General features: G+C 36.6%; 2 long non-coding RNA genes across 2 annotated transcripts in view; both read right to left on the bottom strand.

The window, feature by feature from the left end:
- Positions 1–14419, bottom strand: part of LOC311626100 — a 152190-nt gene that overhangs the window by 31733 nt on the left and 106038 nt on the right. The window lies entirely within an intron of this gene.
- On the bottom strand, positions 4122–13764 carry LOC311626103. The gene is made up of 4 exons (XR_014795637.1): positions 13662–13764; positions 10968–11127; positions 5637–5739; positions 4122–4269 (listed from the first exon to the last, which is right to left on the bottom strand). It is a non-coding gene; the product is annotated as an uncharacterized lncRNA (long non-coding RNA).

Here is a 14419-nt window from a genome sequence, read left to right as displayed (position 1 = left end):
ATCCTTTTCAGCTTAGAACAAAATCAAGTGAGAAAGAAACAATTGGAAACAACAGAAATTTAACTGCCCACCAGAGCAAAATGCAAAATTATGACAGGGGAGGCAACATAATCCAGACTTCCTTCAAATTATCACCTACAATGTTTAGTATAGCATCAGAAACTTATGACATATAATTCTGAAAAGAGACTAGTGAAGAGAAACAGATTCTGAAAAGGCCAAGTGCTGCAACCTTTGCAGTGAGGTTCAGGATCTGAAGAATGGGCCAATGCATAAATGAAAATACTAGACAAGAAATATGAATTATTAAGGGGGGGTAGGTGGCATCTCTTTCGTGAAGAGCACACTGACCTCTGGCTGGTCTGCTTTTTATTTACTTGAATTGATATTTTCCCTTTAGCAATTCATATAGGCATATCAAAGGTAAAGTTTGGTAAACAGTAAAAGGATTATTAGTTTAGAGAATAGCCTTGAGCCAACACTCTCTCAACAGACAAGGTAGTTAGTGTCAGCCTTGCTAATGCCCAAGGTCCATCACCTTCCATGTTCCTTGGTGCACTCTCATGATAGTATCAGCAGTAGATGGCTTCCTGCAGCCAAGGACTTAAAAACAGATATTAAGCCGAAACTGGTTTGGCTCAGTGGATAGAGCATCGGCCTGCAGACTGAGAGGCCCCAGGTTCGATTCCAGTTAAGGGCATGTACCTTGGTTGCAGGCACATCCCCAGTAGGGGGTGGGCAAGAGGCAGGTGATTGATGATTCTTCCTTATCGATGTTTCTAACTCTCTATCACCTCTCTCTTCCTCTCTGTAAAAAAGTCAATAAAATATACTTAAAAAAAAAAAAACAGATGTTATAAATACATCCAAGAACTTAACAAAAAGATAAACAACAAATTAAAATGATAGTGAATACCAGCACCTAGCCTGTGTGGCACAGTGGTTAAGCAACGACCTATGAATAAGGAGTCATAGTTTGATTCCTGGTGAGGGCATATACATGAATTGCTGCGCAATCCCTAGTAGAGGGCATGCAGGAGGCAGCCAATCAATGGTTCTCTCTCATCATTGATGTTTCTATCTCTCTCTCCTTCTCCCTTCCTCTCTGAGATAAATCTATATATATAAGGCTAATATGCAAAGTGTCCCCCCAGAAGTTCCACTGGGAGAATGGGAGTTTGATTGCTCGCTACGATGTGTGCTGACCACCAGGGGTTGGTGCAGAACATGGTGGGTGACCAACAGTGGCAGTGGAGTGCTGAGGGAGCAAGGGGAGGTGGGAAGGCAGGGAAGTGGGAAACGTGATTGCCCATAATCACTGGCCAGGACTAGGGACCCTACCCATGCATGAATTTTGTGCACCAGGCCTGTAGTGTGTGTGTGTGTGTGTGTGTGTGTGTGTATATATATATATATATATAATTTTTAAATTATAGTGAATATCAGAAGAGAAATGTAACTTGTTAAAAAATAAGAACATTATAATTGTATGGGTTCAATAACAGACTAAAGAGCCAAAGGTTAGTATACTTGATGATAGATCAATAGATATGATCCACTTTTAATAGAGGAAAAAAATATTTTTAAAAAATGAACATAGACTCATTGACTGATAGAAAAACATTAGTCTAACATAGCTGTAATTAGAATCCTAACTGGTGATGAAAGAGGTGACCTCCAGAGAGATGAAAATTTACCAAATTTAACAATGAAACAACTTATATAACAAAAAAGATCAGTGAACTAAACCTAAGAAATAAAAAGTAAAAGAAAATCATACAGCATATAATAACCAAACTGCATAAACTTTAAAATGAAGACAAATTTTTAAAACAAAGAAAAGTGACATGTTAAATAATTATTTAGAGTACATCTAATTAAGATCAGAAACAATGGAAGCCAGCAGACAACATCATTAAAGTTCCAAAAGAAAAAAAGTTTTTAGCCCCAAATTCTACATTTAGTAAAAATATCCTCATAAACAAAGTTGAAATAGATTTTCAAGTAATTGAAAACCATGAAAATTCTTCAACAGTAGATCAACACTACCAGAAAATAAAACAAACAAAATAAATTTTTAAAAATTAAGTAATTCTTTTAGTTAAAAAGAAATATTCCATTTGGAGACCCAAACTTATAGAAAGGTAAGACTCCAGAAATGATAAATATAAAAAACTTTTTTTCTTTCATTGATTTTTTTTAAATCTTCACCCAAGGTTATGTTTTGTTTGCTTTTTGTTTTGTTTATTTTAGAGAGAGAGGGAGGGAAAAGAAGAGAGAGAGAGAGAGAGAGAGAGAGAGAGAGAGAGAGAGATACATCAATGTGAGAGAGAACTCCTATGCTTACCCCCACTGAATCGAACAGCAACCTAGGTATGTACCCTTACTGGGAATCAAATCCAAGACTCTTCAGTACATGCTGATACTCCAACCAACTGAGCCAACCAGCCAGGGCTCATTAAATTTTTTTTTAAGTAAATTGATTAGGTAAAGAAAAAACAGTGATATTATATTTAGAGTTTATATCGTGTTCAGAAACAAAAAGCATGACAACAGTAACCCAAAGGATAGAGAGTGGAATTATATTGCTATAACTTTATTGCATTTATTTGACGTGTTAAACCACGATCTCTACATTGAAAGTAATATGTAAGGATGGGTAATTTAAATCATAACCACTAAAAACATAAATACAAGAAATTACTAAAAAGTTAATAGAGGAGTTAGAATAGAATAGTAAAAGACTTTTGACTCCTATTGAGTCAAAAATCAAAGAAAAGGAAGAACCTAAGAACAAAACCACAAACATGGGACAAATAGAAAACATATAGCAAGGTGACAGATTTAAAAAATATATATATATCTGTAATTACACTTGATAAAAATAAGCCAAACACTTTAGTTAAAAGGCAGAGGTTTTTAGATTGAATTTCAAAAGAATCAGGCCTCAACAGTTTACAAGAGCTTCATTTTACATATAAAGGCAAAAGCAGGTTGAAAACAGCAGGATGGGAAAAGTTATACCATACAAACAATAAGCATATGCATGAAGATGTAGCTTTAATAATATCCATACAAGCAGCATTACATGAACAAAACAGAGAACTTCCAGATGAACAATATCACCATGGATAAAGAAGAGAGACTTTAATAATGGTAATGGAGTCATTAATCAAGAAAATGTTACCATCTTAAATATTCACACATCTAATAATAGAGCTTCAAAATTAAAGAAGCAAAAACAAGCAAAACTAATAGGATAAGAAAGTAAATCCATAAATTTTTTGCACACACTTATCAATGATTGATAAAATATGGTAACAAAGTATTTGTAAGGTATATCACTAACAGTATTATCAATGCCCTTGATCTAGTTGACATTTACAATACGCTATATGCAAAGGATAGAATATTATTGTTTTCAAGAGCATATATAACATAAACCAATATTTTAAAAAATATTCTGCTTCATAAAAATCTTATGTTCCATAAATTTCAAATATTTGAAATATTGTTGCATATAATCACTAGTCACAATTGAATGAAATTAGAAATTAATATCAACAAAATTCCTATTGAGTCATTTGGAAATTAAATAACACATTTCTACATACCTCATAGGCCAAAGAAGAAATCACAAGACAAAGTAGAAAACATTTCAAACTGAATAATAGTGAAAATGCATTATATAAAAATGTGTGTGATGCAGTCAAAATTTAGAGAGAAAAACTCATGACTTATTACAGAGAAAAAAGGAAATTATAAAGCTAGGAAAGATACTCAAAAAATAGAAAACAAGTAATTAAAAAAATTCATAAAACCAAAAGTTGATTCTTAAAAGATATGAATAATATTGATAAACATCTAACAAGTCTGGTCAAAGAAAAGAAAGTAACACACATCTTACCAATATCAGAAATGAAAGAGAGTATATCACTATAAGTCTGCACATATAAAACAAGGAAAATAAAGGAATATCATCAACAACTTTATGGGAATAAGTTGAATGACTTAGGTGAATAAGTTCCTTGAAAACTACAACTTACCCAAGCAGACAAAGAAATAAAATATCTAAAAATATCTATTAAAGAATTTGAACCTAGCTGTTATAACTCAGCAATTGAGGGTTGACCTTCCACTCATGTGCCAAGATGTCACTGGGCACATGCCCAGGTTGCAGGCTTGATCCCCAGTAAGGAGCATGCAGGTGGCAGCCAAATGATGTTTTTCTCACCAATGTTCTCTCTCTCCTTCTCCCTTCCTCTCTCTCTAAAAAATAAAAATAAAAAATAAAATGTTAAAAGAAAAAGAATTTAAATTTGTTGCTAAAAAACTGTCCACAAAAAAGTAATTGGCAAAAACACCAAGAGCTGAGTTCTACAAAGTTATTTTGAACAAGTTGGGTACATGGAGGGCAGAAGGCAGAGAGAGCTTCAGGAGGGGCGCTCCACCAGGAGCTAAGACTGAAGGGGGCGGCCAGAGCTAAGGCCTGGGTTCAGGTGCCAGAGGAAAACCGGTGTTAGCAGACAGGGGAAGAAAGGCCTATTGCACGAATCTCTTCATGCAATGGGCCTCTAGTATATATATAAAAGGCTAAGTGACTGGCCATACGTTTGATGATTTTACTAATTTTCTTTCATTTCTGACATTTCTATTATAGAAAAAGGGTGAATAGTAATATTAAAATATTTCTTCTAATTAATTTCCTTTCAATGTGCACAAATCCATGCACCAGGCCACTAGTTATCAACAAGGCTATATATAGGGTAAAGGAAAAGAGACACTTTTACTTTTTACTTCATATAATTCTCTATTTTTATTTTTTCCAATGACCCTTTATTACATTATTTCATTTAAGAGGTTTTTTAAAAATCTTAATGAAGAGTTGTGAAACACAGAGTTAAATCAAATTATGTTTGTCAGATATTACTTGGAGTCCGGATTTTCTCCAACATTAAGCACAATGACTAACAGCAGATATTCACACATTACTTTCTGATTAGATAATAACTAGGTAGATGAGGGATTGAAACCTAAAATATTCAGCCATGCTGATATTATTTTTGTCATATCAAAGTCATTTTACTGTTAATAAATTTAATAAAGGTCAATTCTCCTATAAAATAACATAGAATACTTCTCATTTGTCCAAATATTTATTTATTAAAATATGGCCCTTGAATTCAAGGTTTTGTGTATGTTCATTTAAAAAAAAAAAAAGTTTATCCTCTCTGGGCTTCCCAACCTACAAAACCTAAGAAATAGGCTCCTGGAAATGAAAACCCTTAGGAAATATTTAGGTCAGGAGACAGAATAGCATTCAAGATAAATTGCTCATGTCCATTTTAAAAGTATGCAGAGAGAGAAAACATGTGGCCAGGAACACATTCTGCCTCTTAAGTAGTCATTGTTTTTTGCAGGCGGCAATTGTAATGCAGTAGGTGGAAATAAATATGATATAGAGTTATCCTGGCTTCAGGTCCTGACAAAATCAGGAAACAATAAGTCTGATTGTGACATCATACACCAGAGGAAGCCAACTAGTTTCTTGTTTGCTTTGGTCTAAAACATGCCTATGATGATTAACTCTATGCCACCCCATTCTCTCCAGGGCACTAGCCTTGTTCCTTCCTCACCTGTAAACAGAATCAGGATATGTCCTGAAATTCAGCCAAGAACATCTGGCCTGGAGTAAGACACTCCACAAAACACACATATTGTGTGTGGGTGAGGGAACCTCTAGAGAAAGGGAAAAGAGAGAAGTCAGCATGGAACTCTGACATCCATTTGCTTATAATAAATTCCATCAGATGCCAACATTTATATGCAACTTGGGGGGAGAAAGTAGGAACACTCCTATGAAAGACACAAATGGTCTACAACTCTACATTATAAACAGCTTTGAGAAAGCAGTACTCTACCAAATGCCAAAGTGAAACAAAAGAGGGGGATTAAAAGGAATGAAATATTTTAGTGTAATAGAAGATTTCTTAGACTGTTCATGTTACATAACACAGAAAGAGGGATGGGACTGTGGTAAAGAAAATCTTTGGAGTCGACAGACATGTACTTGAATAGGTGTTTCAGAGCATCTTTTCCTACCTCTGTCTTTTTACCTACAAAATAAGCATCAATACATTTCCATTAAAAATGAAAACCCAATTAATTACAATTTTTTTCCAGCCACTCACCAGGCCACTTGGTAAAAAACAAACTAACAAACCAGGGGTGTGAGTATATTACCAGACATCATGGCTCTATCTTCCTCTTTTTTTTAAAAAAAACACACTTATAAAAAGCAGAAAATGTATTGTCATCCTGGAAAGTGGTCCTAGGAGAAGAAGAAAAGAAGCTATGACGGCACAAGTCCATTACCTTTTCCAGAGGCAAAGTGATAACCCACATATGGCAGAGTTTAGTATATGTGTAACATATAATGGAAGCCAAAAACTCAATCAGAAAAGGGTGACCTTTGAAATTAGTTAATTTATCTGATGGACTTTTTCAGAATTGATCAGAATGACCATATGGTGTGGTACTAGGCACCAAGTAAGCTCTCTAAATAAATGCACATCAGCCAGCAGCATTGTTTAGGTAATCATTAATCTGGTAATTTTTGTACCAGATGGATGTGTTAAAAATATCACTGCTGGAAAAGCTAACTATCCAACATACTCATTTAATAGCTAAGGAACTTGTAGTGAAGTGACAATGGACAAGAAAGAAACCAGAATAATGATCTTCCAACTCAGCCAAGGGTGTGTCCCATTACACTCACCTAAGCAAGTTATCAATGGCATAAAATTAAGCCTTCTTATACTCTATCATGACTAGGAGTGAACTTTAAAAAAAAATCTTTATTGTTGTAAGTATTATAGATGTCTCCTTCCCCTCCCCATTGCCCTGATCACACCCAGGGGCCTTCATTGCGCTATTGTCTGTGTCCGTGGGTTATGCATATATGCATTTAAGTTCTTTGGTTAATCTCTTCCCACCTCCCTCACCCCTTGCCTCTGAAATTTGTCAGTCTGTTCCATGCTTCCCTGTCTCTACATCTATTCTGTTTGTCAGTTTATTTTGTTCATTAGATTCCACCTAGGTTCTTTTCCATGATAACTGGTATGTGCAGCTGGGAACTATTTTAAGATATTCATTCCTCTTTTTCTCTTTCTGAATTTTTCACTTTCCTCTGGCCAATTCAAGAACAGGCTATGTGTTTCAAAGTCTCAGGGAAATATATGATTGAGCAGAAAAAAAAGTTGCATGAAAACTTTCCTGAATTATATCTTCAAAAGCTAGAGCTCATTGAGGAGGAGAGAGTTTGATGAAAAAAAAATTATAGAGACTTAAAAAAACCAAATTGGACAGAGGAGCTATGCCCCTAAACTAAAAGAGAGAAACTCCCCTGCTAGGGGCAGGTCTACAGGAGCCAAGCCTGCTTCATGGCGATATTCCAGAATTGATTTGCAGTTGTCTGTAGGGGGATGAGTCAATGGCCGCTGGGATTTCCTGCTTTGGGGAACATTCCTGTGTGTTGACTGCAACAAGGAGCAACAAAGAGCCACTACTGTAGAAGGGTCACATCAATAGGGAGAATATTCAGTAAGATGAATACAATTATTCTCCCCAACTCTGTTGATGGCTTAATACCTGACACTTTGGTATTGATGACTTTGGAATGTTAACATGACCCAATAGGAGAGGTGGCATAGGCTTTCTTCCTTGCCCAAATTCTAGCCAGGCCCTTCTAAGCCCGCTACTCAACTAGGCCTCAACCCTGGCTTATAAAAACTATACTCACAGGACAAATAAGTTCATCCACATGCCTCCACCTCTCCATATACATACACTAAACAACTTGAACCATAGACATCATTTCTAACAACTCAAGATTTGGGAACTAGTAAACAAGATAGATGGACTTTGAATTATTTTTAGAGCTTCATTTCTGTTTTGGTAAAGACTCAATGTGTAAGACAAGTATAATTTTTAATCCTCCCCTCCCCCCTGCAAAAAAAAGGGGGAAGGGTCGCATTCTCAATGACATAAAGCTATCCAACTATATTATTTTCATTATATCTGGGAGATAATATTTGTTTAATATGGAAATCAGAAGACTGGAAATCAAAAGGTTTCTATGTTCTAGATTTAGAGATATATTTATTTCTTTGGAATGTTTTAGTAAATCCTTTCACAATGGCTTTAGAATATTTTTATTATCCTCTAAGTACATAATTTTATTTTAGCTTAGGTGAGAGACCTAAAAAAAAAAAAATGTCCTATTGTACTTTGAGTATCAGCTTCCAATTTGGCCAACTTCTGATTATAAAGCTACCTTTCAAATATTTTGTCAGGTTTGAGCTGGGACAAACAGTAAATATTCCTGGCATATCAACACAAAAGAAGTCCCCCAAAAAAGTTCAAAAGGTACTACCCTGCCAGACTCAGAGCCATTCTCAATGATAACAAAAAAAAAAAAAAAGAGTTCCACTAAAATTTAGGAAACAGCCAGTAGTACCCTAGTTGCAAAGGAGTACAACCCATATTTCTGTCCAGCTATATTTTTGGAATCCCCAATCTGATAGTTGCCAAGACAAGTTCTCAGACTTGCCCATTTCTGCCAGTTTTCCGAGGATGGCATCTGCAGTCCCTGCAATGAGATGGGCATCCCAGCAGATCTCATCCTAGTCACCAGAAACTATAGAGAAGGAAAAATATTTCCTCAATCCTTCAGGGAATTCCTGGCTAACAATCCTTTTTCTGTAGGGCATCTCATAAATGAATAAAGTTCTCTACTGTGGCCATTGTAATTCAAGACTGTCCTTGGTAAAGTTAACCTACTTGTTTAGCCTTAATATAAAATTTTATCACCTGAGGTCTCACACTAGACTCAGTCCAGTTTAAGTAGGACCCAGTCAGACGTTGGACCCAGTCCAGTTTTAAAGTTAAAACCAGTCTTGCTCTGGCTGCTTTCTGGACCAAGTGTGGATAAAGAAATGCTCAAAATAAAAAGTGAAAGCTGCCCGGCCAGCATGGCTCAGTGGTGGAGCAACAGCCCATGAACCAGGAGGTCATGGTTCGATTCCTGCCCAGGGCACATACCGGGACTGCAGGCCTGAACCCTAGTGTGGGGTGTGCAGGAGACAGCTGATAAATGATTGTCTCTCAACATTGATGTTTCTATCTCCTTCTCCCTCTCCCTTCCTCCCTGAAATAAAAAAAAATATATTGTTTTAAATCTTAAATAACACAAAACTTCAAAGCTAGGACTCAGGATCTGAAAGGGACTTTCCCATGGACTCCAAAGGTAGCAAAAAAGCAGGAGCTCAAGGGGCTCAGCAGGTGCCTACTCCTGGGAGCCATCAGAGGTCTCCTTTGGTTCTTTCTTCTGAAACCTGAACTCTTAACAGATAAACTAAGGCATATTAAAAATAGAATTTATTTGAGCAAAACTCAATTTGAATCAGGCAGTGCCAAACCAGCGATGTCTAGGAATATTCCTAGTTTCAGGTGTTATGTTTAAATCTTTAATCCATTTCAAGTCAATTTTTGTGAGCCCTATAAGATAAGGGTACAATTTCATTTGTCTGCATATAACTATCCAGTTTTTATTACACTATATTTTGAAGAAATGTATTCCTTCCATTGTGCAGATTAAAAACAGCAGTCACAGAGAAGATAAATTACTTACCTGAGGTGATGAAACCTGTAATAAATCCACATTTTTTGAACTAAATCACACAGACTTAAGTTCTGTACAAATGTGTTTCTTCCATTCCCAACATCTCAAGGTAGGGCTTTCTGGCATTGTAACTAAAAACTGGTTCTTTTATTATTCTCCCACTATTGAACCTGAAGAAGATATGACTGGGAGAGAAAGGGAGGCAAAGAATGAGAAGGTAGACATGGCGCAAAAATTTTACACATGGAGTCCAAAGGAAAGAGAAAGAGTGAGATAAGCAGACCATTCTCTACTAGGAGTGTCGAACTCAATCAGAGAAGGGGCCAAAATCTAAAATCCAGCCTAAATCGCAGGCCGAATGGTTTACTGAACAGTCATAAACTGACAATGTCATAAACTGACAGCAAAGTGCAGTGATGACAGCGCGGTGCGGGCCACATTGCAAGGCCTGGCGGGCTGGATTTGGCCCGCGGGCCGTGTGTTTGACACATGTGCTAGAGTCAGTCGCTTGGGAGAGACAGTTGTTGTATCAAGGCTAAGAGCAGAAACGACTGAGTTCTTGTAAGTGCAGCTACTACGCAGGTCCTTCTCACACTGAATTTGCTAGGGAAAGGATCACACTCCTTAGACATGTTATTGGAGTGGCCAAAACGTTTCAAGCAGCACAGAACAGAAAGTCTAACAGACCTATGCCAGGCCAAATAATGTCTAAATGGGGAAGCCATCATAAGAAAAGTTGCAATCTTCCAAGTTGGCCGTGTTTTTATTTTTATAAAAATAATCTAATTAATTTATACCAAAGTACGTTTCTTTACTGACATTTTACAGCAGGTTTTATGTGGTTTTCTGCTTACTTATCACATACACATGAGTAATGAATGCACTTCTTTAAGTAATCTACATTCCTTAAAAGGCTACACATACTGTTACTATATTAGTCATCAGTTTTTCATAGTTGAAAAATTCCTAAAATAATGAGCTCTGATGAGGTAGAATCACATGTGGCATAATTAAAGCACATTTACACAAAGGTAGATTGTAATAACACACTTAGAGAAAAATAAGGCAGCAACTGTTTAATGTTTTGTTTTTTTTTCCCCAAAAGACTGAATATTTATCTTAAGTAGATATATATAACATGATATATATATATTATATATCTTATTGTTATATATATCTACTTAAATAAGATAAATATTTAAGTATATATATAACATTACCTAGTTCTGGAGATCAAAAGTTTCCAAATTCAATTTCTCCCTCTCAAAATAAATAAATAAACAACGTTTTAAAAATTGCATCATGTAGAGGCAGGACATGTCCAGTAGTCCAGTGCTCCAGACTCCCATGTTAGTTTAGGAGACTGTTAGCTGTGATCTGGTGGGAGACCCACAAAAATAACAAAGCAAGGTCCAGTTGAGGGTCCTGGCTGGAGCATAGTGTGGCTGTTGATAAACCCAAAAAAACCTCAAATTCACTTCTTTTTTTTCTATATCAAACATTACCTTTAATTGGGTATTTTATAGGCAAGAATTGACTACATTTTTTTAAAAAGTGAAAGCTAAAGCTAAAATATGTGTTGTATGGGCCAATAGGGATAGAGTTTGGGCTGTTTTGGATTAGCTTAACCACATGCTGACTGACTGTCAGAACCCAAGGCTGGAGACACTCCCTGAGTGAGTGGGAGGAGCTAAGGTGTTAGTGACTGACTAGTGGGCCGAAGAAAACTGAACCATGTGTCATCTTTGTCACATAGGCTGCCACCAATTCAAGGAGCCGGGGAGAGAGCTAACAGCAAATAAGACCAGCAAAGGTTAAAAAACTTTCACAACAATCCCCTCCCGGAGGTGTGGACAGTATGGTTTATCTGAAGTGAGAGGATGAGGAGTCAAAAATAAAGGCATAAGAAAGAATACCATGCCTTGCATTTCTCCTTAAGACTCAAGGAGAGAACAGACCAAACCATGAAGGAAAGAGGTCAGATGAAGCTTCTATTAAAGGACTCTTCTCCCATAAACTAGTCTTTTTGTTACTCATCAATTATAAACAGAATTCACTGATTTAAGTTAAAACATAGGATGAATCCATCATTTGAAGACATTCTGAGCAACATTCACTCTTTTAAAATTTTAAAAATTTTTTTTTTTAATTTTTAAATAATTATTTTAACATGATGGTAAAATACAGGGTGTCCTAAAAAATATGCATACACATTTTAGCAACTGATAGCTTAATTTTGAAAATGAAACATATTTTAATGAACAAGATCCAGCTGTAGAGAAGTAAAAGTTGGGTAAGGAAGGAGTATATTAAGCATATATGTTTCAGGAGGCAATTGGGTATATTCATGATAGGAACTCTTCTTTCTCCTGCCAAAACCAAGTTGGTAAATGCAAGTGCCTGAAACCACAGTCTGAGCACAGCCTGTGACACAGTCTGGACACAGCCAGGTGTGAGATCAGACTTGGAAAGGACCCTTCTCTTCCTCTGAAAAATGTCTGTGCGGGTCGGTAGAAACTAACAGGAAGATCACCACCACATTCCCGGCACTCCATGGGACCTTCAAGACCAGAGGGACCAAGTGGTTCCTAGAAATGTTGTTTTCAGAGACAAAGAAGAAACGTGGCTCTTCATAGAAGCCATATGAAACAGAGAGTAAAACAAACAAATAAACAACAAACACCAACATGTGTATAAGCCTCTTTTGAGGGTATATACTCAAAAGCTGAATTAAAGTTTTAACACACATAGACATATATTTTACTTCTTGAAATTAAATCTGTATTTGTCTACCTGATTTGTACTTGGATTCCAAATTCTTGTGTCCTTTCTACTTGTTGTAGGCAGTTAGATGGAGAATTATTTGAAATGGTAGCTATGTTTATCTGAATGCCATTTTGTGGACAGATTACAGAGGGAGGATCACGCCTGTCACCCTTGCCCATGAAAACATTTTTCAAATATTCATGTAAAATTTTTCAGGTGAAAAATTCCAAAAGATTTTGAACAATAATAGTTTAAATTGTTTTTAGACAATATACAAATCCCTCAGGTGAATAATTTGAAGCTTCTGACATCCAACTATCCATCTCATTACCTCAGGCTTCCCCAGCTGGTATTCTGTGTTCTCCAGCCATGGCAAGGAAAGACAGGAGAGAACTCTAAAGTAAGAGTAAAATAATGACACAGAATTTCTGGCTTCTTAGGACACAGGCACGTGTAATTCCTTTGAGCTCATAACCACATAACAAATTTCCCTGAAACTGGATGGTCAAGAAGGAAAGGAAAAGAATTGACAATTGCTGTGTTGACACTCTGTCATGCATTTTCACAAACTTTATTGCAAATACCACTAGCATATAATTCAGAGCAGGTGAAAAATCGGAGGGATAAAGTTACTTGCCCAAGATTACATGATCAGTAAGCCCAGGTCTTTCTCCCTCTAAATCCCATGCATTGTATATTATACCCTAAAATCTCTCCCTGTAGCTATTTTATTGAATGGAGGATATGCAAATGTCCCTTATTTGTCTCAGCTCTCTTAACTAAGACATCACCCTAATAAATATATGACCTCATTCAGCAAGCACCAGGAGGTCTGCCAGGGCAGCTGGAACAGTGAGAGTGAGGACAAGGTATTTCCTTGATCATACTAAAAACCTGCTCAACAGGACATTTCATAGCAGAGAAAAGCACCCTGATTTCTGCAAAGGAGTCAATGATGGCATAAGATAAAGGTAAACATTTGGATTGGCACCAGTTATTAGTATGACTCCAGATGGACAGAACCATCAAACTGAGGGAACAACTGCTTTTTGTAATCACTTGTAGCTCAGTGATATTTTTGCAACTTTTATCTATCTTTATGCCTACATGGGCCCATTGGTCTTTTGTTTGGTAATAGTCTAAATATTCTGGCTCTCTCTTAATTCCTAGTAATCAATCATGAGTAATAGAGATGAAATCTTCAAAAAGGTACCTGGGGTTTCCCCACAATCACATTCAATTCCCTGCAGTGAGTTCCCCAACAGGCATACCCACTGCAAGCAAAGAAGAGTCCAAAGATTGCACAGAGCTCTGTAGACTTCCATTCTTTCCTAGGGCGTAAAGACACCATAACAAGGAATGTTTCGACTTACATATTTTTATATAATGTTCTTTCTACAAAAGGATATTATTTGAGAGAACTTTTTATTTGCCATCATATTAGTTTAATAAGACAGACATGTATGAATGGCTACTATCTTGATTTTGTAAATAAAGAATTCAAGAAACAGCAGTAATAATGAATCTGGGGTTTGTTTGTTTGCACTCCCTAGGTTGTATATTCTAGGCACTATAATTATTTACATTCATCCCTTACCTAAGGTTGTCTCAGATGCTGATGGTTTAGTCACACATACACCCTGCCCTAACGGGGTATCTTTCATTAAATTTAGCTCACATCTAAAGCTATCATTTGCCTCTGTGATAGAGATTCCTTTATTCTAAGGCAAGGTTTATGAAGGAGAATATGGACAAGCATATTCCTCTCTAAAATAATTATCCTAAGATTTGAATTAAAAAAATATATGAGCCGAAACCGGTTTGGCTCAGTGGTAGAGCATCGGTCTGCGGACTGAAGGGTCCCGGGTTCGATTCCGGTCAAGGGCATGTACATTGGTTGCGGGCACATCCCCGGTAGGGGGTATGCAAGAGGCAGCTGGTCGATGTTACTCTCTCATCGACATTTCTAGC

Source organism: Pipistrellus hanaki, assembly GCF_964339955.1.
Source record: "Pipistrellus hanaki genome assembly, chromosome: 1".
NCBI classification, from domain to species: domain Eukaryota; kingdom Metazoa; phylum Chordata; class Mammalia; order Chiroptera; family Vespertilionidae; genus Pipistrellus; species Pipistrellus hanaki.
This window is presented reverse-complemented; position numbering and strand designations above follow the sequence as displayed.